Below are 24,424 nucleotides of genomic sequence, written 5' to 3'. Positions count from 1 at the left end.
AAAATACTATTTCCATCACTATTTCTTAGATGTATATATGTGTGTACACTCTTAAGTGCACGTGTGGGAAAAAATTATAACTAGGATTAATGCCAAGCCTGCTCATCCAAGTGGTAGTATAGTCATCCGTGGTTAGAGAAGTTAAAAGTCACATCCCCTCATTAAGATGCACATTGTGAGGAGATAGCTCAGTCAGTAAAGTAACTCCTGTGCAAGCATAAGGACCAGAGTTCAGATCCCAGCACCCACATAAGAGCGGAACACAGTGACACACACCCGCAACACTAGGACTGGAGGGGCAGGAAAGGAGCTCACTGCTGAGCTTTGGGTTCAATGAAGGGCAAACACCTACCTCCAAGTTTGATGCCTAGAACTCATGTGTACATAAGAACCAGTGCCATCTGACTTCCACAGGTACGCCCTGGCCTGGGCTCTCACACACTTCAAAATGCACTCTCTCGCACACACACATGCACACACAATATACATAGATGAGGATATATACATTGTTATTTATAATAAAACTGAGAAACACATAAATAATATATGGTTTTTAAATTAAATTAAATTCCATGCCTGTTTTCTCAATGATTTATGAACATGGAGAGGAGTGATGTTAGAGACGCATTTCTTCTTGAAATTTCAAGTGAATAGGGATTGGCATTAGAGTGCTATACTTTTTCAGTCTTGGTAGATACTTTTTAAAACATGATAGAACAATTTTATTCTATGATGTTGGTTTTTGTAATACACTGTAATTTTGTAATATCCTATGAGACAACTTCTGTTTGGTATGTCAAGAAGTAACTGTTCTTTCCTCTTACTGGGGATCAAACTTGTGTATGCTAGGTTACTGCTCTACCACTGAGCTACACCTCAACAACATCGCTTTCATTCCACAAAGAGGTAGGGATACCTGTCAACCTTCCTAACTCTGGAACCCTTTAACACAGTTCCTCATGTTGTGGTGACCCTAATCATAACATTATTTTCTTTGCTACTTCACAACTGTAATTTTGCTATTGTTTTGAATTGTAATGTAAATATTTTTTGGAGATAAAAGTTTGTCAAAGGGGTCGCAACACACAGGTTAAGAACTACTGTTCTACAGGATGTAGACACCAGACAGATGGAAGATGACAGCTGTTTTTCTTTTCAAAAGAAAGTAAATGAAGGTTGGGCATGGTGGCACATGTCTTTAATCCCAGTATTTGGGAAGCAGAGGCAGGCGGATCTCTGAGTTTGAGGCCATCCTGGGCTACATAGTATGAGTTATGACAGCCAGGGCTACAGAGAGAAACTCTGTCTCAGGGCTAGGGAGTGGTGATAAATGGTTTTTTTATTTTTTCTGTTTTTTGAGAGTCTCATCACTACATAGTTGAGGACCATCTTAAGTTCTGTTCATTTTGTCATAAGCCACATCACGTTGGGCTGCCATATGTCAGGAGCCACCTTTATGTGACTTCTGCCGGGCTCCTAGTCACGAGGATTAGAAAAGTTAAGTAGGAGGAACAGAGATAAGAAGGAATCACAGAGACATAGGATAGCATCAGGAGGGCAACTCAGCAAATACTGAATGCTAAGTTCTGAGTTCGCCCATGTTTAATTTTCCATACATGTTTATACCCCAATACAAAGGGAGGAGGAAGGAAAACATGGCTTCAGCATGATACAAAGGACAACTGCAACAGTTACTTTAACATGATACAAAGGACAACTGCAACAGTTACTTGCTTCAGTTCTTTGGAATGTCAAGCCATTAATTCATGATAAAAAGAATTCTGTTGTTTAGGCAATGAGTCTATCCTAGACCAAGTATTCTGAAGGCAGCCACTCCCTAGGTCAAACCTCCTAATTCAAATGAAGGAGCAGAAGTATGCTTGAATTCTCTGATCCTTGGTCAGAGTGGAGCGAATCTACTTCTATGAGCCATCTTGATGTCCAAAACACTTGGTAACCACACCCTAGGTCAGGGTGTGTAGCCACAGTTGTTGTCAACAACTTTGATCAAACTCAAACTCTCTGACCTTCAGAAAAGATCGAATGGGCTCACATCTTCGGGCCTCATACCTTTTGTTTCCATCTCCCTAGCACTTAGATGACAGGCATGACTCTTTTCCTCTCCGTCCAGTTTTATGAGGTGCTGCAGATCAAACCCAGGGCATTGCACACAGTTAGGCAAGCACTGTACCAACTAAGCTACATCCAACCCAAGAAATGGATTTCAAAATCCACCCATTAGCATACTACAGGCAGCTAGAGATGTTAACACTTATGGAGATAAAATGTCAAATTCATTTGTCACGTTAGTATTCATGGAGCCCTGAAAGCCTGTAGTCCTAGACCTATGATGACATGGGAAGGTTTCTCCGGCCTACACAGAACTGCGTTTCCCTGTGAAAAGAAGAAAAATGCCGAGGAAGCTCTCATCTCCAAGGGCTCGCCGGAAAGCGTGCACAGATTTGAGAGCTTGCCATCATCAGAGACAGAAGAGAATGAGCCTGCTTAAGAGGGAAAGGCTTCACCTGGGGCCTCAGAGGCTGGCACCGACTTTGAAAGGGGCATATCTTCTCAGTTCAACCCAGTGGTCACCATGGTTTACATTGACTGAAGCTTTTTCTGTTATAAAAAAAAGATGTTCTTTTTTTTTTTTTTCTTTACTAAGAAATGAAAACTGTGGATTCTAGCTTGGATTTCTGTTGTTGTTATTGTTGCTTGTTTTGTAAAGCAAAACAAAATTGATCAGGCAGACCCCTAAATACCAGGAAGGGCTAAATTCATTCCTTTGACCCTCTAGTTTGTCATGTCTCCACAACTTCTATTCAAAGCTAAAATGCTGCCTTCAAAAACTATTTGCTGCATTCCACAGCTAGACGCGTGCATAGCAACCAAGAAGATTTTGAAATAGTAACAGCTCAACACAGAAACTTTCTGAATCTGATTTTTGAAGTCTACTAAAAGTCTCATTCTACCTGTTTTCTAATATTTGATTATTTATTTGTGGACGGGGCTTCCTACATAAAGACCTCTAACTCAATATCCACTTGTTTCTGCCTCTTGCCTGCTGGGTTTATTGTTAACCACCAACACATTCTATTTCTAATTTTCTAATTTGTTTCTCTAATTTTTAACTAAAAATACCAGTGAGCAATGGACTGAAACTCTTGTCCACGGTTTATGCATTTGGTAATTTATGTATTGACTTAGCATACAAAATAACAAGTTTCCTTATGGTGCTTTCAGACTTAATTAGCTTGAATTGGTTTTGTTCCTGACCCCCACCACAGCTTGTACCCTTGTAGTCCCCTTCCACTCCCACCTCACATGTGTTCTGTGTTCCCCCCTCCCTTGGATCTTCTTTCTTCCTCCAGCTTGTGGGCCCGTTTACTGTTTCCTGGTCTCTACTCACACTTGCCTGCATATACACATATAAAAGCTAAAAGCCAGGCTCTACATGAGAGAGAAGACGCAGGCTTTGTCTTTCTAAGCCTGGTTTATACACTTTTCACTATCCATAAATCAGTTGACAGACACCTTTCCTGACTCTTGTGAATACAGTGGCAATGTCTGTGGATATCCTGGTATCTCAGCTGGGTATGGGGGTACACATCTGTAGTCTCAGCTAATGGGGAACTATGCTGTGGGAAGTGCTTGAACCAAGATGTTCGAGACCAGCCAAAACAACACAGTGAGACCCTATTTCAAATATGGGTGAAGAATCAGGATTGCCCTGGTCTTTCTCAAAGCTAAGGGTGGATTTCAATACTATTTCTTTCAAAGCCAAGATTAGAGGACTCTGCACCTGGCCCATCTAAAAGAGAAGAATTCTGTGAATCAAAGTACACCCAGTTCTAACCAACTGGCAAATATTTGGCAGGAAAGGCTCAGAGGGCAACCTCTGTATTCCAAAAGAAATAGAGAAACCCCAGAGTTTCACTCCTGACCATGGCTACTCTGAGCAGAGCAATATGAGGACTGGCCTCCTCCATTAGGTTCCGCCCAACGCAGCTTCTAGTTTGTGTCCCTCTGCATAGGCAAAAATCCAGGATGAGAAAGTGATTACAAGGTGCAGAAGATCAGCACTTGGAACCAGATGGATGCAGTATATCCTTGTTCAGCAATAAGTCTTTTATCAGCCAGCTTTAGACAGAAGTGGATCAGCTGAGCTAGCAAGCAGTCATGCTATTAGAGGCGACCAACCCACTTCAAGGGGCCACATGTAGCCGAGGATAGCAGAGAAGGCAACCCAATACTAAACCATAAACTTACTTTGATCGATGGATTGATTGATTGATTTATAATTTGGGTCTGTGTTCTTGAGCGTAGTCTTTGTGGATGACATCAGCCTATGGTAATGGCACACATTTGGACACACCTGGTAGAGGTTTAAGAGACTCTTCACCTTGGAAACCAAAAAGGCTTGGCACCAAGGTCAGCATTGCTCTCTGTTAAGTTACAGGAAGCCTTAAATAACTAGTCCAAGGTTGGGTGAAGGTGAGTGCCCGCCTCACTGGCAGCAGCTACAGTAGACTCTGGTAGTTTACTCTTTTAGAGACCTAGGTTCAGTTAACACTAGATCCTTGGCTTTGATGCCAAAAAATTTTTCAAGATGAGCCAGTATGAAGTGGAGTTAGAAATTTTTTAACAACAGAGAAGACAGGCACTAAAGGGACAGGGCACAACAGAACAACAGAGCTTGCTTAATGGTATGGGCACCTGAAAAAACCTACTTCATTGTCTTTGGAAAAGCTATCGACATATATGTATATGTGTGTATGTATATGTGTATATACATACATATAGACATATATGTGTACAGGTGGATATACATACACATATGCAGATATATTCCAAAGACTAGTTTTTAAAAATTTATTTTTAAAGGATTGCTAAGAAACCTAGATGAGATTCAGGATAGTCCCCGGGCAGCTTATGATAAGGAAAGTCGTTGGTTAAGGGATTCAAGAAGATATGATATCTCTACTGCAAACAAAATTGAGATCTTTTTTACTTAAAATATATATTATTGGGGGCTGGAGAGATGGCTCAGTGTTTAAGAGCACTGACTGCTCTTCAGAGGACCCGGGTTCAATTCCCAGGACCTACATGTTAGCTCACAACTGTTTGAAACTTCAGTTCTAGGTGACCTAACACCCTTACACTGGCAAAGCACCAATGCACATAAAAATAAAGATCAACAATTTTGAAAAGTGTTTTATTATCATTTATTTACACGATGTGTGCATATGGGCTCACAGGCCAGGGTACACATGTGTAGGTAAGAACAACTCCGGGGAGTCAGGTCTCTCCTTCCACATGGGGACGAAACTCAGATATCCAGGCTTAGCCAACCAGCGCCTGTACCACTGAGCTGTCTCACTGACTTTAACAATCTTGTTTGTCATTGTATTCTCAAGAGAAATAAAGCTTAAGCATAGTTCATTGCTAATTTAACATAAAGTATTTCTAGGTGAAGGGATCTTTGGGGTTGAGTAGATGGCTCAGGCACCATAGCACTTGCCTCACAGGTGTGGGGACCTGCGTTTGATTGCCTAGAACCTACATAGAAGGCCAGGCATGACCACAGAATATGCAAGATGGCAAAATGGGAGGTAAAAGCAGGCAGACGACTGGAACTCTGGCCAGTTAACCTAGACTACTTCAAGAAGTAGGCCACGGGGCAGCAGCTAGGATTTAACAGCCCTTGCAGCTTTGCAGAGTACTAGAAATCAGTTCTGAGTACCTATGTCTGAGTGCTCCTTTCCAAGGGAAACTCCACCTCCAGGGGATCAGTGTCCTCTTGCACCACAATAGGCCCCTGCATACATCCACACAGAGAAATGCCCATACACATAAACAAATATTAAAGGGGGGAGGGGAGATGAGAAAATCCCACCTCAAACGAAAAGTGGAAGTCACCTAAGGAACAATAGTTGAGGTCCTCTAACTGGATCTGCATGCATACACACAGAATGCAGATTTTAATGGGAAAACAGACCTTGCTTTTCAGCTGGCTAGAGGTTTCAAACCTTTCTGACCCTATAATTTCCTTTTTTGCACTTTTCATTTCACCACTTCAGACACATCTGGGGCAGCCACGGCTGGAGGTTCTAGCTCTGACTGAATGTACACATCCCAGCTGGGGCTGGATCTTCAGGGGCCGACAGCTTCAGACAGAGACTTTCTCTGTCACACCACCTAGAGGAAAGTTTCCCTAACGTACTGAAATGACTGACTGCAGGGAGCGAAAACATTTCTCCTTGAGAGGCTGTCTGCTCTGCTTCCTTCAGGGGAGCACTTAAGGACTTTTAAGTCAGGCAGCTCCCTGCCAGAGCAAGAGGGGTAAGATGAGGCCAAGGAGGCCCTTCCCTTGCTTCTCCAAATTAGTACTGGCTGCCATTTCTTGCAATTAAAAATACTGGATAGAATTTAAAGGAGACCTGTCCCGTGTCTGTAAACAAATGGCCTGTTTGGCCAAGCAGAAAAGGCATCATGTTGTGAGAGTTATTAGGTGGATTGTCTTTAACATATGAATGTGTCCTCAGAGCAAAATGGCAGCAATCTATACAATTAATTAGTATCAAAGCTACTTCGTGTACCGTTGGCAGCAAGGGGGAGGGAAGAGACTGCTAAAATGCATAAAATAATTTTTAAAAACTCATTCTAGGTAAAGGAAACTCCAGAGCAGTAAGATAAAGTGAGGTTAATTAACACCAAATTCACCTACTTCCCCTCTTCCAGAATCGAAACAGAATACTAAGACAATTTACTTGGAAAGCAGTTTGCACCATAAATCTGGGCCATGTTTTTCTGTGCTTGCCCGGCAGGAAGCTTGAAGAGAAACTCAGGCACCAAAACTGCCAGTTCAGCCTTGGAGGTAAAGCAAAGTCCTAATTACCAGCGATGGCGATTACGTAACAACCAAGCCTCAAAGGAGGTACGCTTTGGCTTCTGGTTAGAACAAGTGCTTTTCTTTCTTGCCTTTGTAAGAATCACTGAAAATGGTCTTTAAAGAGCAAAAGTCAGGGCATGTATGTATTCGGAAGAAATGGAGGTCACACGAGGGTGACTTATGAGTGCAGCCCCAAGCCAAAATGAATCTGCATCGATATATAAAGTGCGGCTGCTTTTAGAGCAGAAGCCACCATCTGTTCCTAATTGGTGCCCTGGAGGTACTCCCGGTGGAGAAAAGGGCCTGGCCGCAGCAGCCGCGCCTCCCCTAGGCTTCGAGCTCAGCTCTGGGCCTTGCTGGTGCAATTGAGTGCTCCTCTCTTAGATAATGCCAGGTATTCTGGAAAGTAGCCCTGTAATAATACACAAACTCCTGATGATGTCAGCGTGTTATTGACTTTCCAAGTCTGAATGACTGAGCAGAGGAGCGGGGGGTGGGGCGCCATCCATCCGGCGGCGCGGGGACCGGCCAAGCGAAAATGGGCTCGCAGGCCGGCGGGGGAGGGGAGCCGCGGCGGCTGCCTGGCCAAGCTGGATTTCAGCCGCATCAGGGTCGATGCCACCGAGTCAAGAGGGGCCTGGGCTGGCGGGGAGGGGGAGAGAAGTGGGGGGTGAAGACGGGACCGAGGGGAGTGGGGAAGACTTACGTTCAACCAAAAATTCCTCTGGCTAATATAACTGGTGCCAACACCCACCTCCAAGTGCCTACAACGTGGCAGAGCAGGTTATAAAGCCAGCAGCAGTCACCAAGGGGGGTGAGGGGTGGGAAGGCCTTGCCCTCTGCTCCCAGCCCCCCACCCCCACCCCAACACACACACACTCACACACAGGATTCAATCCTCATCGACTGCAAAGCCCAGTGTCCCTTTCCCCGGTGGCTTCCTCTTTGTAAAGAGCCTCTAGGAAACTGCACCTCAGCGCTGGTGACATTTTGTGGGTCAGGGTTTGCTTGTTTCCTTACAGGTGCACAGTGTAGGCTCACCCTACAAACTGACCACCGGGCACTGAGCCATCTTCAAGGCTAGGTGCACAGTCGGCTTGGTTACCCTTAACAGGATTTGCATTGAAAGATCTAGACCCCAGCCCTGTGCCCCAAACTAGGGCGGGGCCTGTGCCACCTAGCTGGCATCTCCTCGTACAGCCCTGGCTTTCTTTTGGCTCTCTCACACATCCAGCCTACCCAGCTTGGCTAGTGGCACCAGGGGAGGAGCACCCCATAGCCCTTCCCCTGCCTCAGGCCTGGGCAAATGCTACCAGAAGCCTAGCTCAGGCCAGGCCTGAACAGAGGTGAAAAAAAACTGTGTCTCTGGAGACACAGGTACTGCTCAGTCGTCTGAGCTTGAACTGAGTGCGCAACCTGTTTGTGGCCACATTAGTGTTATGGGGACAGCCTCTTTCCTCTCAGCAATTGGGGCATCTAAATTTTCCAAAAGGCTTTTTTCCCCCAATGGGCAACTCTTTTGGGATCATTGTTTTTGTCCAGTCAAACCTCTTGTCGCTGGTTCTGAAAACAGCCTACAGACCCTCGGTTTCTTAAGTCCCAGTTGAAGCTGCAACCCCTTCTTATCTCCCCACACCCACAAGGTTCCCGGAAGAACCACTTAGTTCTCGAGGTGCTGACCACGCTGCGCCCCAACTCACCCGACTCTCCTACCTTGCCCCAGAGAATAAGTGCAGGATCCTAGTGGTGACACATTTTAATCCAATCACAAGCCTTCTTGGGAACTTGAAACTGAAAGTGTACAAGATTATTTCTCCTCAGGGATAAACTGAAAAAAATTATGAAGTTCTATGTGACCCCATTTCCTTGCCTAGTGCAGAAAAAACGAACAAATATGAAGACAGAGATGGGCAGAGAATGAAACAAGAACAAAGAGAAGCCAGCAGGACCTCTGGTACAGCCCTGCCTGCCTCATGTTCCTTGGGACGGCCTAGTATTTTTTTTTCTTTTTACAAAAAAAATTCTTCTTATTGTTTAGCTTAATTTATTCTGTATTCCTTCCACCTCCAGCCCCTAAAGCCAAACTGCATTTCTAGAGAAATTCAGAACTAGCTCTCCAGACCTCATCTGAGCCCCACTGCTCTGCGTTGTATTCCCTGGTGTTGGTGTCCCAGACTCTGTCCTCACCAGCAGATGCTCAGTAAATCCACTGCAGATAGCAGGGGCCAAGTCTGAAAAGCAAGGAAACAGCCTGATGGCTGTTGGAACCAAAGACTTGGTTAATGTAAAAGAAGAACGTGACATTTGCTTCTGGCTTCTAAAAGCACGTCTGTCCTGCCCTGGTGGATATGTAGAGAAAGAAAGATTATATCTCCCTCTAAATTGCATTCCATGAAAATCATGAAGCAAATGAGTGACTTCCATGCTGAGGTAGGAGGAAGGCTGAAGCAGCTTAAGTTTCCCAGAGTTTATGGGCGAGCAGGCCCACACTATCTTAGGATAAAATCCAGTCAAGGCAGACTGCCTTTCATTCCCTCACATTCGCTTCCAAAAGGTTTTTTCCAACCCATGAGTCACTTCCAAGTCAGAATCAGAGACAAAAGCATGTAACTGTATGCCAGTGAGTCAGGTTTCCACCCTGCCTTATCATGGACTCCCTTCCAGCCCTAAAAAGACAGGGCAGTCTGCAGTCACCAGGCACCAAGTGGAAGCTGTTATACATGGCTGCTTGCTGGAACAGGCTCGCAAACTCACCTCTCTGGCATCCAGCATCGCGTTTCAACCCATCAAAAGCAGGTTTCCTCCTGAGTGATACCCTCAATCCGGAACGGCTATCTATCTACCCACCCTCCTCTATTTTCATAAACTGCCCCGCTGAGCCAAGGAAATAAAGATGAATTCAAAAGGAATTCAAGCCTCCAGCCACTAAGCAGAGGAAAAGAAGCCCAATATGGCTATGCAGACCAGTAATCCCAGGACCCACATGGTTGTGAGGCCAGCCTAGGCTACAATGTAAAGCCCTGACTCAAAACTAAATAACAGAGCAAGACAGATCCTCAGTAAAGGTACCTGCTGCTAAGTCTGCTGCTTTGAGCTCTATTCCTGGGACACATGCAGTAGAGAGAGAGAGAACTGAGTTCTTCAGGTAACCTCGGGCTTGCACACACATTGTGGTGGGTGTGTACACACACACACACACACACACACACACACTGGGCCTGGCATGGGCTTTTGAAATGGCACCTGGGAGGGTTAAACACGTCTTTCCATTCTGGAGGATGGAAGACCTATTGATTTGATTTCTGCTAAAAACCGTTTTCCTGGTTTGTAGCTGGATGTAGTCTTGTTGCATTCGTGAGTACAGGAAATTATCTTCCTGGTGTCTTTTCTTATAAAGGACCAAGCCTATTCCTCATGTCCTAGTTACCCCTCAAAGTCTCCGCTGTCAAGTGCCATGGCACTAGGGTTTCAGTGGGTGGCAGCTCCCGTCTGCCTCTCAAGGGCAGTAGCGGGCATCCACTGCTCCATGTCTCTGCTTACTTTCTTCCATATCCTACAAAAATGTGGCCCACACCATACTTCTCATTGCAAGCAGTGATAGTTACAGGGTTTCTCTGTCTTACCCTGCCTTTTCTCTCCCTCGGAAATGTGACCTGCAGGGAGGCAGCAATCTTGTCAGGCTTGCTCACGCCTCATTGAAGAGTTCATAGACTACTTTCTGTTCCATAATAGGCACACGATAAGCTTTTTGCAAAGACTTGTGCAGACAGCGAAACAAGCTTGGACTAAGGGCATTCGTAAGTTAGTTCCTCATGTCATTGGAATATGTTGCCTCAGAAAGGCGGATACATCAGAGATTTCGGAGATATTAAGAAAACAAGTTGTCTAGACACACTGTCTTCTTTTCTGTCTCCCCTTTTCTCCTCTTTATAACTCATCAGGCGCTTGATGGGAACTTTAAAGATTACCAAGGACTTCCACCTAAGGGAATCCAAGGGTGGAGTTATACTTGTTCTAAATGATTTATCATCAGCATCAAAGATAAACAAGGATCTGGTGCACTGCTCTCTACCCCATTTTCTTTGTGTGTTTGTTTCTTGTTGAGACAGGCTGTCACGTAGTACCTTGGGCTGACCTTATTGTACCTTCTAGGCAGTTGGTTATAACCTCAAATTCCTAATCCTTCTGCCTCCACTTCCCAAATCCTGGGAGCAGAGATATGTGCCACCATAGGCAGGTTTTGCGGATCTCTGTGAGTTCGAGACCAGCCTGGTCTACAAGAGCTAGTTCCAGGACAGGCTCCAAAACCACAGAGAAACCCTGTCTCAAAAAACCAAAAAAAAAAAAAAGTGCTAGGAATGGAACCCAGATCTTTGTGCATGTTACACAAACGCTCTACTGAGCTACATCCTGGTCTACTGGGTCGTCTCCTCGTTTCCTGTCTATACCATCCCAAAAACTGTTTTGCCAATATTTTGGTTGGTTGTTAGTTAGTTGGTTGGCTGGCTGGCTGGTTGGTTGGTTGGAACTCTGTCTCATGTAACCCAGACTGGCCTCAAACATTTACATACTCCAGGAAGACACCTGAACTTCCAGCCTCCACCTGACACATGCTGGGGTTACATACATGAATCACCATGCTTGATTCTTTCTTGTGGTTGCTTGGCTGGCCCCATATTCTATCCTTTGCATATTGAAATACCACACTGACGTCCTGAAGCTTAGTCTAGCTGTCTCACACACCCACATTGTTGCCACCCTGATCTGAGCCGTAGTCCTCTCTCCTGAGGACAGCAGTGGCTTCCCAGGTGATCTCACTTTTACACCTCAGTCTGTTCACAAGATAGCAGTCACAGTGTCCTTTGAAAATATAAGCCAAGACATGTCTCCCTGTTGAACAAAGCCTTCTAGCTTTTTCTAACTCAGTTAATCAACGCTGGAGCCCTGGCGGTGGCCTTTAGGACCCTACCAGATCTGTCCCCACTGTCCACAATCTCCCAGACACTTCTACTTTTAGCCTTCATCAGTGTGCTTCGTGAACTTCTTGTCTTTGTGGCAGCCACTGCCTCTGCTTGGAAAGCTATTCTCTAGGACACAGGCCTGGCTTGCTCCCTGTACCTGGTAGCTGTTGTCATAATAATGTTGCCAAACTGACACATGCCTTTACCCTCTTAAAGAGGCCTGGTTACAGGAAATGCAGCCCAGTTTCCCATTCCCAGATCTTCTGAGGCTCTCGACTTCACTCGGATTTTTTCAATTGTTTGCATTAATTTCTAAAATTTCTAATCAACAGCTAAACAATACTGTCCATTTGTGTCTCCATAAAATGTAGGGTCCATTCACCAATGTCTTCCCTGCCCCAAGAAACATGCTTGAAATTTATTAACTGTTGTGATTTACATGTTCTGATTGGTGTGTGTGTGTGTGTGTGTGTGTGTGTGTGTACAGAGGTGTGCAAGCAGAGGCCAGAGTTAACAACTGTTTTCACAGTGAAAGTTTTTGTCGTGGAAACTGGATAGTCAGCACTGCTGAGATGGTACTTGAGAAAAAGAGAACAACAGTCTTTTTCTAAAGCCTTGTATGCTATGAACTTTTTTTCTACAGGAAATGGAAGCAAAACCCTTCTGCTCTTTTCTCTCTCTTTCTCTCTCTCTCTCTCTCTCTCTCTCTCTCTCTCTCTCTCTCTCTCTCTGCCTTGAGACAGGTTTCTTGCTAATCCTGAGGCTAGGCTGGCCACCAGCAAGTCCCATCCATCCTCCTGCTTCTGCCCCCACCCCACAGTGCTGAGAATGTCAGCATAAGAGACCACCCAGGCTTTTATATGACTGCTGTGGCTCCAAACCCAGGTCCTCTTGCATAACAAGCGCTCTTACCTGCAGAGCCAAATCCAAAGCCTGACTTGTCCCTTCAGGCAATGGACTGCCAGGAAAGTGAATGTGTCTAAAACGGCTCTGACACATACAGGGATGGAGTAAGTTACAGCCCAGTGGGCCAGAACCCAGCTGACATCCACAGGCAGAGGTCTGTTCACTGGGAAACTCAACTCCAGCCCCTCAATTCCAGCTGTGTAAGCAGTCGCTATCCCTGTCCATTGGTTGGGGCTGTTGTCTATTATGGGCTTACAGTGAATGCCAGAGAGAAAACAGAAAACTGACATGTAAGGAAGAAGACTCAGGTAGCGTTTCTTCAGCTGAGTCACGTGAGTGTGTGCTGTACCCTTGACAATTACTTCCCTTGCATAGCTTACAAAGGCTTACCCAATTACTCCCCTCAAAGGCTCAAAGACACAAAGCAGTCTTGCAGGTTAGCTTAGGTGTCTGGCCTCTTCACTGGTGAAGAATGGAAGCAACATAGATCCTGAAATAACAGCAGGCAACTTTTCCAGCGAACTGCTTTAAAACATAGTTAAGATACAGTGTGGAACTCTGGTTCTTCTTAGCACTAGGTAACCGCAGTTGGCCTCAAAATCATAGACAGTCTTCCTGCATCCGCCTGACTACATGGGTTCCAAGCCTGTGCTTCCACACTCAGCAGAGGCCCTGCCAGTCTCACCTAACAAAAGCCACAGGGACCTTAACCTTCTGGAGATGCGAGATGAGTAGTAATGTTCCCCTAGTCCTAAGGGTTCTTTTGAATCCATCAAATTACTGCCTCTCCACCTTTTGTCACTCACACGTCCCCAGATACACACATGAAAGCACAGGGAGAACAGGGACTTTCCCCGGTAACTTCTGACAGAGTCGGAGACTGTACCCTGCTTTCCTCAACCGCTCAGGCTTGAAAGGATATTAATAGGGTGAGCAGGAGTTCCCCATTGATGCCCCTAAACTTTGAATACCCCAGAAAAGGTTCATTTCCACACAAACATCCTCACACATCTTACATGCCTTCTTCCCTTGGCAGTAACCCAATCTGACCGGCAATAGAATGCTCAAGCATGGCTCTTCCTATCTACACCGAGGCCACTGCAGCTAGACACGGCGTTAGAAGTTACCTTCTGCCTCCAACCTCTTCGTTTTATATATGGGAAAAATGAAGTCCAGCAAAGAAAGAGAGAGAAAAGGAAGAGTGTCCCCAAGAAAAGCTGTCTATCATGGCCCAGGACGGGGCAAGCAGTGTTCCTTCCACCCTCTACCTTTCCTGGGGTCAGAAGCCTCTGGGGTAAATGCTCCTCAAGGTTCCCCATAGAAACAGAATGTATATGAATCGTGTGGTAGTTTGAACATAATTGGCCCCCGTAAGTTCATAGGGAGTAGCACTATTAGGAGATGTGGCTTTGTTGGCATAGTCATGGCCTTGTTGGAGGAAGTGTGTCACCATGGGGATGGGCTTCCTATTCTCAAGATACTGCCCAGTGTCTCAGTACACTTCCTGTTGCCATCTGATCAAGATGTAGCCAGCACCATGTTTGCGTGCATCCTACCATGCTTCTTGCCATGATGATAATGGACTAAACCTCTGAACCGTAATTGAGATATCCCAATTAAGTGTTTTCCTTTATAAGAGTTGTTGTGGTCATGCTGTCTCTTTAAAACAGTAGAAATCCTCACTAAGACAGATGAAGACAATTATTTTAAGGAATTGCCAACTCTATGAGGATAGATCAATGGGGAAAAATACTGCTGCCAAGTCTGATGACCTGAGTTCAGTCCCCAGGACCTACACAGTAGGAAGAGAGAACCAAATGGGTTGATTGAAAGCATCACTCCAGCCCCGGCATTCATCCTCGGGGCACCAGTGGAGCAGAAAGCTCCATCTCAAGCTCTCACCCCCTGGGAGTTGCCTTGGTCCAGACTCCACATCCAGAAAAGCCCACCAAACACTGACTCCCTCCCCAGGGAGGGTCAGGACTACTCCCACAGGCTATTTAGGCTGCCACCAAGAAAAAGAACATGTAGTCTTTGGGTTTTGTGTGCCCCTGCCTCTGTCTCCCTTTCTTTCCCCGCCATGGTTTCTTGGCTACCTGGGCACACTGCAGTAAACATGCGCACTGATTCAGTCTCGTTTGGTCTGTTTGGGATTATTTGCATCGGCAGAGAGGCTCATTTTAGGATTATTCCTAACACAAATCCAGCAAATAAATTGTTATTTTATCTACACATAAGTGCCAGATATATGCCTACTTACATAAACACAATAAGTAAATAAATAAGCAAATAAATGCATAAAAGTTTAAAAGAAAATTGCCAATATAGTTATGAGGCTAATGGGCCCACGCTGTGCTGGTGGGCAGTACCGAAAAGTGAGATTGCAACCCAAGTGCAGAAATTGTCTGCTATTGAATTCCTGTTCTGAGAGAGGTCAAGGCATTCTGCTGATAGGGCAAGGCCTACCTACTTCATGGGGAATAAAACTGTTTGAGTCAGAACTCACATATTGAGGGTGTGTAGATCAGTGATGCATTGCCTTCCTAGTATATGTGAGGCCTCATGTTCCATAACATCATTGAAAGAAAACAATCCATCCACTTAATGTTAATTTCATCAAAAATGTCTTCTCCAATGCAGTTTTCATTATATCTGTCCAAATATCAGAGTGTTGGTGGACCAAGCTGAGGCATAAACCTGTGATTTTACAGCTATGACATGAACACAGGGCCACAGAAAGTCTGAAGGTCTTAGTCAAGGTTGCATGCTGATTAACAGGGCTACAACTGGGAACATTTCCATTCTAGAGAGGCTTTTTCTACAATGTATGTTTTGTTCTCCAAGGAATATGACACTTGCGAGTGCTCGATAGTCTGATACTTGCCAGACTGAGTTCAATAAATTCACCAATGCTCCAACAACAGATTACCAGGCATAGAGGCATAGACAGAAAGTAGAATCTCTCTCTCTCTCTCTCTCTCTCTCTCTCTCTCTCTCTCTGTGTGTGTGTGTGTGTGTGTGTGTGTGTGTTATAAGGAGTGGGAGCCCCCTTGTTTGTCCCGGCCACCCGGCCACATAGAAACTGTGTTAATTAAAACACTGCTTGGGGCTGGAGAGATGGCTCAGTGCTTAAGAGCATTGCCTGCTCTTCCAGAGGTCCTGAGTTCAATTCCCGGCAACCACATGGTGGCTCACAACCATCTGTAAAGAGGTCTGGTGCCCTCTTCTGGCCTGCAGACATGCACACAGACAGAATATTGTATACATAATAAATAAATAAATATTTAAAAAAAAAAAAAACACTGCTTGGCCATTAGCTTTAACTTCTTATTGGCTAACTCTTACATATTAGTTTAACCCATTTCCATTCATCTGTGTATCTCCATGTGCCAGTGGCTTACAGGAGATTCTAACCGGTGTCCATCTCAGGCAGAGGATCCGTGACTTCTCTCACACCTGTGAGTCTGTGTCTGCGTGCCTGCCACAGGCCTGTAATTCACCAAGTAGTGGAGCTTCCGACTCTGCCTTAGCAGTACTGTAATGCAAACAACCATTCCAGCTTTCTTACATGGCTCTTGGGATGAAGTTAAGTGTTTGTATTTGAAGAGCAAGCTTTTGTCTGTTGAACTATTCCCAACTCCAGAAATGGAATCCTAATAGTGTTGAGTCACAAGCGAGTACGGGAATTTGTGTGTTAGTTCTAATGGTCTCACCAACCAGCATTTCCACAGAGCATTTTCTCTGCTGCACCTTTTCAGTTTGATAGGATATGTTTCCCCAAAATTAAAAAAAAAAAGTCACCCAAAGACATCATTTACTAAGATCATTTCAAGACTCAATTCAAAGTGACTTAATATGACATAGGAATGACATATCAAGAAACTGGATTTCAAAAGCACACAAACTCTTGCAAACCAAAATGAGTATTTTAACCAAATAAAATAGCTACCCCAGGGTACAATACACTCATGTACCTCTCAAAACTCCACTGTGGCACTAATGGTTAAATTGCCTTCAGGGCCTATAACTCTTGCTTTTCTAAAAGAGCTTAAATGGTGGCAAATGTTCATTGTTTGATTTGATTTTGAGGAAGCATTCAGAAGTTATCTGGTGCCAGTGATGAAGGAAGCACGTATTGAAGCTAAGACAATGTCAATTAAGAAAAGGGGCATAGGGCCTGCGGAGATGGTGCTTCCTGTGTGAGCATGAAGACCTGACTCTAATCCCCAGAATGCAGAGAGAAAGTAAGGTATGGTTGTATGTGTTTTTAAGCCAGACACTGGGAAGGTAGAGACCAATGAATTTCTGGAGCACAATGGCCAGCTAGCCTTCCCAACTCAGGTGTGCTCTCGGCAAGTAGGATTCCCTGTCTCAAAATAAAAGACAGCTAGATCATGAGGAGCACAACTGCACTTTTCACTGAGCTCCACACGGTCACACGTGCACCTGTGCACACACCTATGTGTGACCTCCACATGGTCACACGTGCACCTGTGCGCACACCTATGCACTCATGCTCACACACCAAATACAAGGAATTTAACAATGAGGTGTGAATGTAAAACAGAATAGGGTTCTGTTTTTGTTACTTTGGTTTAGATTTTGGTTTGTATGAATGTATTTTGTTGTGTTTGTTTTTCAGGTGTCATATTATGTAACCCAGGCTTGCCAGAACGCTCTGTGTTACTCAGCATGGCTCTGAATTTCTGTCTTCCTGTCTCTTCCCTCCAGAACACTGTCATTGCAGGCATGCTCCACCACACCTAAATTTTCACTTTTTCCCCTAAATGTGACTGTGTGCATGTGTGTATACATGTTAATGTGTGAGAGGGGGACCTGTGCACACGGACACTGGAGGACAATCTCAAGTACTGTCTTTAGGAATGCTATCCACTTCCTTTGAGAAAGATTCCATTGATCTTGGGCTCAGCAGATCATCTCAACTGGCTGTCCACTGAGTCTTGAGGATTCTCCTCTCCACCTCCTCAGTGCTGGAAATGCAAGGGAATTTTATGTCCACTGTGAGGATTCACCAGGGATTTTATATCCACTATGACAATCAAAGTGCAAAGGTCTTTGCACTTGCCAGGTAATTCTTCTACCAACTGAACTATTTTTGACCCCAGAAAAGGAGCTTCGGGAATATGACAGATTCATTGTGAACAATGACAGGACAGCCTGGTTAAATGCTGAAGTTGGAGAAAGTTGTCTTTTAGGTGACTCTACAAGCTAGACAATGACCTTTCTACTACTCATCCTTCTGTTTATAGCCATTCCACATGTAAAATTTTAAAAATTCCCCATTTTCTTGGCCACCAGAGCTCGATAGTAAGAACCTATTGTTGAAGACAGTATACCTTTCGGCCATAGGACGTAGAGAAATAAACCAGGAACCAAGCTAGAAGCTTTGTCCCTGCTGGCTAGTTTTCATGGTGACAGAGGGCGATGGTGGCGCACGCCTTTAATCCCAGCACTTGGGAGGCAGAGGCAGGCGGATCTCTGTGAGTTCGAGACCAGCCTGGTCTACAGAGCTAGTTCCAGGACAGGCTCCAAAGCCACAGAGAAACCCTGTCTCGAAAAAACCAAAAAAAAAAAAAAAAAAGATGGTACAGAGGCTGCTGGAGCCGAATTGTCATCAGTAGTAGTACTCAGCTGTGGACTCCATATACAGACAGGCAAGATGAGCCCACTCCTCCAATAGTGGCAAGTCTATCAGAGGAGTAAGCAACCTCTTTCTGATTAGATTTGAGACATCTACGCTACAAGCCTGGTCTAAAGCCAGCTAGGAGGGGCATAGATTCTAGTGGGGAAGCCAGTGCTGTTTCTCAGATAAACTGATACAATGTGACTGTCAAATCATGCTCTAAATAATTAGATTTGTGCTCATAGAACAATGTTGTTGTCAGCTTCTTTTTGCAGTGGTTAGCAGTAACGACAAAAACTCATAATATTGATAATAATGAGTGTTCAGCCTGAATGTGGTGTTTATATCTTCCCACCCAAGCTGCAGAGAACACAGAGAAGATGGAGAAGACAGACTGGCAGAGCTAGAGGAGAAGGTGTGGGGTGCTGTGGGATGCTGACTTCTGGGCACCATAGGCTATTGCAGTCTGGAACTCACACAAGTTGTGATCACCTGTGCAAAATTGGAATATCTGGAAGGATATGGGCTATAGGGTTAACTGTGTGGAGGAGGAGAGAACTTTTGTTGGGTAGTAGCTGCTGGTAAGGAGTCCAGGTTCCTATAAACAACCCTATGGTCAATAAAGAAAAAAGACATGAAAACAGAAGGGGAGGCATTGAAGAGGAAGAGGAAGGGATTAAATTTTATTAGGAGCAACAACAGAGGGTAGCTGGGCCAGAGAAATGGTCCAGAAAGTAAAAACACTTGTCATCAGCCATGACAACCTGAGCTCAATACCCAGAACCCAGATGGTAGAGAACTAATTACCCCTACAAGCTATTCTTTGAATTCCCCGTGTGTGCTGTGGTACAAGACCCCCTCTACACACACACACACACACACACACACACACACACAAATATCCACGTGTGCGCTGTGGCACAACACCTCCCTCTACACACTCACACACACACAAATATCCACGTGTGCGCTGTGGCACAACACCTCCCTCTACACACTCACACACACACAAATATCCACGTGTGCACTGTAGCACATCTCCCTCTACACACACACACACATACATGCACACACACATGCACACACACAAATATTCACACGTGTGCTGTGACACTTGCCCTCCCTCTACACACACACAAATAATAAAATACAATAAAAACAACCTTTTTTAAGAAGAGGGTAACATGAATCTTCATTCATATGTGAATATGATCAAAATACATCATGTACATGCACGAAAATGTCATAATAAACCCATTGTTATATATAATTAGTAGATGCTGATATATAAAACATTTTAAAATTAGTCAATATTTGCAAAACTATGCTGTTGTGAAACACTCTCACCTCGTCTTTGAGTCACATCAGTCACATGAAGATTAGCATAATGTCAAGATCTATACCTCCTGAGAACTACAGTCCAGGTAATATTATGAATTTCCTTTTTCCCCCCAGCCTGATAATGCAACAAGATAATCAGCCAAGAGATTTTTCTCTTTTTTAATAAGCAACACTAAAATGTGTTGGAGAAAAAAAAAAAAACTCCCCCTAAAGCAGATGAAAGAGCCACATGTCTTTAAAGTTAGCACAGAGTGTCTTCCCATTACCCAGCTGTGTCTCTAATGCCCCCTTGCCATTCCTCTTATAAGCCACGCAGGGAAGTCCCCTCAGACTACACACATAATTAACTCTTGACAGAAATAAGCACTGTCAGCCTGAAGCTCCCTCAAATTTCCTTTAAGAAATCCCAATTTCTGAAGGGGGAGATTAGAGGAAGAGAACACAGGCCTGCAGCTCTCTCAGCATCCCCAGTAGCTGAGTTTCACAGGAGTTTAAATAAATGTCCCCAGCCAGTTGACAGCACTTGCTGAGTGTCTGCTGTATGTAGGGGCCTGTGTGGATGTGACGTGAGCTGCAAAATAGTATGAAACAGGGTATCAACAACTACTCATTTTACTGGGGTCACTGCAGACCCTAAGTGAGATTTCTTGCTTAGTGAAAAGATTCAAGCAAATTATGATAGTCATCATCTTCAATATTATCCATTATTTGTGAGCAAAGAAGCTCAAAACACACCTTTTTGGCCCATTTCTAGGATACCTTGCATACCTTCACATGCCTCACATCTTGACTTGCACCTCTCACCTCTCTGGAGCTCTGTTTTAAACTACATTGCCTTGTTTTTCCTTTCGTAACTGCATAGTAACCCAAGGTCTAGTCTCTATGTATATCAAAATATTCTTTTTTATTCAGTGTGGTGGAGGGGTGTGTGCACATGTGTGTGTTTGGCGGGGGAAGGGGTTATATATTACCATAATGTGTATTTGGAGGTGAGAAGACAACTTTCAAAAATTGGTCCCCACTGTAATTTAATGCAATTAAATAAAATTGCACTGTTTCCCAAATGGTGGCAGTGGGCAACAGGTCCCAAGACCACAGTGGGCCACAAAGTCAGCCAGTCCCAGGCAAGAAGTCCCCAAGTGGCCTGCAGGCCATGAGGGCCAGCGGGTCCTAGGCAGGAACTGCCTGGTCGGTGAGAGACTGAAATGGATAGGCACGGCATATAGAGAAAGTGGGTATTTATTTAGTGGGTTATGGAAGGAAAGGGAAAGGAGAGAAGGGAGAAGGGGGAAGAGCAGAGAGAGGCAGAGAGAAAGAGAGAAAGAGAAACAGAGAAAGGGAGAGCAGAAGGGAGAGGAGACAAGACAGCAGCTACCTCTTTGAGAGAGAGAAGAAAAAGAGAGGACTCAGAATGAAAGCAGAAGGAAGATCTGCCTGCCTCTGCAGGGCAGTGGATGGGGGAGGAAGTGAGCAGGGCTTGTCTCTTAAAGGGACAGGAGAGATCATTACATTCCCATCTCCTTTTTAGAATAAAAAGGCAGGAAGTTAAGCACAACAGGTTAAATGAATTGGGGTGGCAGATTCTCAAGACCTGATTATTTGTGGGTGTTGACTTGGTGGGGGAACCTGAGAAAGATGGGTGCTGGTCACATCCTGTGGTAGCTGGTCCTGTCCAATATTTGTGGTCTGGAAATATCTGGGGTCTCTCATACCAGTTTAAGGTATTGGCATAACAGAGAACAAAGTTAAGTTTAGGAAAAGATATTTAGGACCAGAGAATTGAGAGAGGTGTATCTGACCTGTTTAAGGTGGATCCTTCAATTCAGCTCCCTGGAACTCTCAAGAATTCTTTGGGTTTATGAAAACAGAAGTTTTAGATATATGCATTGTATAACAGTAGCATATTTATGTCAGAATGACTGTAACAGATGTTTTTGTAAAATGAAACGTATTTTCAAGACTATGGATGGCAGAGAGAAATTTGATTAACTTGTATTTGTCCTCACACCTTAATAACCTGTATTTGTATTTTGCTAAAATTTGTTTGGTGACGTTGTCCTTTTAAACTGACATAACCTCTCAGCTGTCAAACAGCCTCAGAGATCTTTGAGAAGAATAAAATTTTACTTAAGTTATTGATTAAACAATGACAGAGAATTTACTTGGTTGGCATCTAGAGCTACTCCTCAGGGTCCTCCATTGTTGCTGAGGGTCATATTTTTCTTTTGCTCTTCAGTGCAGGGCCTGCCAGGCTCCAGAAGATCCTGTGGGCCAAGAAATCTGTAGGAAGACAAGCCTACCTTGACCTGAGCAGCTAGGCTGTCAATTCCAATGATTCTGTCCATGTCTGGAGATCTTCAGTTTGAATGAAAGGCAGTTTTTCCCAGTGGTCAGCGCTTGGCAGTTAAAGCAAATTTTGGATGAATGTTGTTCTGTGCCCACTTGCCTTCCATCTTCTTTGGAGGAAATAGAGTGCTGCTGCTGGGAGCCAACCTGTGTCTTTGTTATGAAAAGTTTTTAATAATTAAATATTTAAATGCCATATTCCCCAGATCTCTGAACAGTTGAGGGTTATTTATCAGGTATAACTACAGTATAGAATCTTCCTGGAGACCTGGGTTCGAGCTTGACTATACTAGCTCTCAACTTAACAGGTGATATTTACACTCATAAAAAGACAGAAAGAAGAAAAAACTGTTTGCAATAGAAGGTTAACAACAGAACTGACAATAGTAGAAAACAGCTTAATAAATGTAAAATCAGGTTGGATTACATACATAGTATTTTTTTGTAAGAGACTTAAAAGTACATACCAATTTAAAGCATGAAACTTAATTGCTGTGTAATCTGGAATGAGATATAATGGGCAGACAATTATAACATTTAACAGTAAACATGGGGGTATTTAAGCTACATTTATGCACACTATAGTCTCAATGAGATACAATGAACAGACAATTATAACATTTAACAATAAACATAGGTGTATTTCAATTATATTATTCACACACATACACACACACACACACACAAAGAGTGAACAGGAATTGGGCAAAGTGGATGCTCTTTGTGGGTCCTACTAAAGACATGCCACTGCACACCACACATGTAACAGAGTCAACGCCAGAGAACCAGACAGGGAATACCTCAGTAAAGACGTCAGAACTTGGTCACCTGACCTGGTTCTCACTTAAGATGGCAGTTAAGTAACCTGACTTCAGTTAAGATGGTGGTAAAGTCACCTGACTTCAGTCAAAATGGCAGCAGTTGAATGTTGTATGGAAGAGAGACCTACAGGTGTGATCTGCCCTGTTGCCAAGCCACCATACTATAAGCCACAGTGGGGAGCAAAGGCTGAAATTGAAAACAGCTGGTTCATAGATAAGTTTCTGTGGGATCAGCGGTAGTGGTGGCAGGGATAGTTTGAGGAAAAGCAGAGCTGGTGGAACACTGGTGGAACAAAGTTTGAGGATTTATACTGTAGCTGAAAATGTTAAAACCTACAGAAAACCACCACAGGGCCTATAGAATGGTGTCTTCTCTATATAGGCAGGGTGTGAGACAGCTGTGAACACTGCAGGGCCTGTAGAAGAGGGGTGTCTTCTCTCTACAGGCAGGGTGCTAAAGCCTGACTGACTCAGGTCCAGGTGACTCAGAAGCCAGAGAGGCTAGAGGCCTCTGAGTCAGAGCACCAATGTAATGGTTTAAATAAAATAGTACTGTTCCCCAAGTGGCTGCAGTGGGCAGTGGGTCCCAAGACTACGGCGGGCCATGAAGGCAGCCAGTCCCATGCATGAGTGGCCCATGGGCCACCAGCAGGTCCTAGGCAGGGAGCCTAGGCAGGGAGCTGCATGGTGGGTGAGAGACTGAGATGGATAGGCACACCATGCAGAGAGAGTGGGTATTTATTTAGTGGGTTATGAAATGGAAGGGAAAAAGGAGAAGAGGGAAGAGCAGAGAGAGGCAGAGAGAGGAGAAGCAGAGATGGGGGAAGGAGAGGGGAGTGGGCGGGGCTTTTCTTTTAAAGGGACAGGACAGATCATGATTTTCACCTCCCACCTTCTTGAGATATAAGGTGTCTTTTCAGAGAACGAATAATTAAAACCCAGAAATATTGGGGTTCAACTTGAAAACCAGAAAAGCAAAGCAGTCAAGCCACTAAAGAAGTATTATCTCTACCAAGGCTAGGTGACCACAGACTAAGCAAACTAAGAAGACTAAGCAGACTCAGCAGATTAAGCAGACTGAGCCTCTCTCTTCTCCCATTTTATATTCTCTCTAGTGCTGGGATTAAAGGCATGACTCTCTAATACTGGGATTAAAGTGTGAGTCATCACCACCTGGATTTGTTTCTGCATTGATCTTGTGTAGCCCAGGGGTGGTCTTGAACTCACAGAGATCCACCCGACTCTGTCTCTCAAACCTGGGATTAAAGGTGTGTGTGACATCACTGCCTGACATAGTGGCCTTAACTTTGCCCTTCTGATCTTTAGGAAAGCTTTATTTATTAAAACATAGATAAAATATCACTATATCTCTTGATGTTTCTGTTGAGCTGGTTAACTGGACCATGAGCTTCCAGGCGATTCTCTTGTCTTTGCCTCTACATACACACAGTGACACACACAAAGCCTACGCTGGCATTGAACTTAGTACATAGCCAAGGATGGCCTTGGCTTT

This window comes from Chionomys nivalis, chromosome 24, assembly GCF_950005125.1.
Source record: "Chionomys nivalis chromosome 24, mChiNiv1.1, whole genome shotgun sequence".
NCBI lineage: Eukaryota > Metazoa > Chordata > Mammalia > Rodentia > Cricetidae > Chionomys > Chionomys nivalis.
Note: the sequence above shows the minus strand (reverse complement) of the source record.